The 2,625-nt window shown below is 45.4% G+C and overlaps 1 protein-coding gene across 1 annotated transcript in view; it reads left to right on the forward strand.

Moving 5' to 3' along the window:
• Nucleotides 1–1,083: 1,083 nt before the first annotated feature.
• LOC126990291 (CD109 antigen-like) overlaps nt 1,084–2,625 on the forward strand; it is a gene marked incomplete at both ends in the record, with an annotated part of 39,371 nt that continues 37,829 nt past the window's right edge. Inside the window, 1 exon segment of the mRNA XM_050848854.1 lies at nt 1,084–1,119.

Raw genomic sequence — 2,625 nt, forward strand, 5'->3', positions numbered from 1 at the left:
TTGTCACATCCGGCTTGAGAGAGAGAGAGAGAGAGAGAGAGAGAGAGAGAGAGAGAGAGAGAGAGTGGGAGGGTACATCATACATTTTTTAGCATTATTATTATTATTATTATTATTATTATTATTATTATTATTATTATTATTATTATTATTATTATTATTATTGTTGTTGTTCTTGTTGTTGTTGTTGTTGTTGTATAATTATGATATTTAAGCCTATGTTCAAAGCCCTAATTTTGCTGTTTGCTGGTTGTAATGTGATACTCTCTCTCTCTCTCTCTCTCTCTCTCTCTCTCTCTCTCTCTCTCTCTCTCTCTCTCTCTCTCTCTCTCTCTCTCTTTTCTTTCTTTTTCTTTTCCTTCTCTCTCTCTCTCTCTCTCTCTCTCTCTCTCTCTCTCTCTCTCTCTCTCTCTCTCTCTCTCTCTCTCTCTCTCTCTCTCTCTCTCTCTCTCTCTCTCTCTCTCTCTCTCTCTTTTTTTCTTTCTTTTTTCTCCCTTTTTCCCTCTTTCTTTCTTTCTTTCTTTCTTTCTTTCTTTCTCTCTCTCTCTCTCTCTCTCTCTCTCTCTCTCTCTCTCTCTCTCTCTCTCTCTCTCTCTCTCTCTCTCTCTCTCTCTCTCTCTCTCTCTCTCTCTCTCTCTCTCTCTCTCTCTCTCTCTCTCACCCCCAACCCCGCCACACCCACACACACACACCTTGCACAAAAGAGTTAAAGCTATCTCTAATAATTATCTCACTCTCTCTCTCTCTCCCAACAGATGCCCGGATAACCACCACCGCGACCATGACAAGGACGAAGACTCTCTCACTCTCTCTCACTCTCACTCTCTCACTCTCACTTTCACTCGCTCAAGAACCTCCACCGACGCCCTCACCTTCCTTACCCTCATCTTCTTCTCCTCCTCCTCCATCCTCTTCTCCTTCATCCCCCCCCGTCCCCCCCATCATCTACGAACCCCCCCTGGCGCTCCCCCTCAACATGGCCGGGGTGGGGGAGGGGGGCAGGGGGGGCGGGGGTCCTGAGGTGCTGTCGGTTCTAAACAGCAGAAAGGACAGCAACAGCAACAACCCATTTGGAGGTGGTGGTGGTGGTGGTGGTGCGCCCTTCGTCCTGCGTGACCCGTGAGTGTTTGTTTGTCTGTTTGTTTGTGTGTGGTGGTAGTATTGGTAGTAGTAGTAGTAATAGTAGTAGTAGTGGTGGTAGTGGTTAAGATTGTATTTGGAGGAGGAGGAGAGGAAATAGAGGCGGAAGAGAAGCAGGAAGATCCGGAGGAAGAGATCGAGGAGGGAGGAGGAGGAGGAGGAGGAGGAGGAGGAGGAGGAGGAGGAGGAGGAGGAAAAAACATGGAAACATGGACGAGCAGGCAGCAGAAAGCTTGTTGGCTCACTGCGAGGCTGCCTGCTTTCAGTGATTTAATTAATCCGTCAGCCACAGGAGTGACCTTCGGAAAGAATTAAAGTACTTCTGTACGTGCTCAGCAATACGTTCAGTTCAATCCCGACGCTGCAAAGTGACGGTCAATGCGATTCGTGAGTGGAGTTGAGCGCGTCCGCACTAACCACTCCTGCAGGAAGGCTGTTCCAGTGGCGGACAACTCTGTTCGAAAAATAACTCCTGCCGATATCCGCACTGCATCGCGTCGCTTGAATTGTTTTTCCGATGTTTCTTGTCCTCGGGTTAGTTTGTAGCGCGAAGAGTTTGGAGTGAACAACATTGGTGAATTTGTTCAGTTACTTGTAACGGTGTACCGGGAGGCGTTTAAAGGGCGTTGATTAAGACTTCAGCTTCCTCAAGGCGAATATATTCTTAGCCTATATGTACAAGGAGCGTCGGAGCGAGAGCGACTGTCGTTGTGTGTCAGTCGGACTCTCGTGAAGGAGTGGCGAGTTACAGGTTGGAAAATAATTGTTACAATTGGTCACGTACGTCAAGGTGACTTTCAAGCTTGATGAAATGCTTTGTATACAGATTGAGACGGTAAACACTGACGGACGACATTCCTATAAGGTGGCGTGATCTATCTGTCGTGGGTTTTTTCCATTGACAATTGTATGCCTAATTCGTGGTGATACTACATAATAATAATAATAATAATAATATATTGATATCCTACTATAACATACTTGTAGACTTGTATTAGGTCTCCCCGCGTGCAGTCGTCTCTTGTCCAACGGGAAGAGGTTGAGTTGCTTGAGTCGTTCTTCGTAAGGCTGCGTCCTCAATGACGGTATCATCTTCGTAGGAGGAGGAGGAGGAGGAGGAAGGAGGACAGGAAGAGTCAGAGGAAGAGAATGGGGAAGGTGGAAGAGCCAGAGGAGGAGGAACAGGAAGATAAAGAGGAAGGAGGAGGAGGAGGAGGAGGAGGAGGAAGATATTCCAAATGAAGGCAAGATTATGTAATTTGCACAAACATAAGAAAAAAAAATACGCGACTAAGGATGATGATAATAATAATGATAATAATAATAATAATAATAATAATAATAATAATAATAATAATAATAATAACTGGTAACGAGAGAGAGAAAGAGAGCTATTTCGGGCTTAATTGAACACACCTGACACCCCTTACCTCTCTATCTCTCTCTCTCTCTCTCTCTCTCTCTCTCTCTCTCTCTCTCTCTCTC

The sequence above is a fragment of the Eriocheir sinensis genome, unplaced genomic scaffold, assembly GCF_024679095.1.
Source record: "Eriocheir sinensis breed Jianghai 21 unplaced genomic scaffold, ASM2467909v1 Scaffold1527, whole genome shotgun sequence".
In the NCBI taxonomy this organism is placed as follows: domain Eukaryota; kingdom Metazoa; phylum Arthropoda; class Malacostraca; order Decapoda; family Varunidae; genus Eriocheir; species Eriocheir sinensis.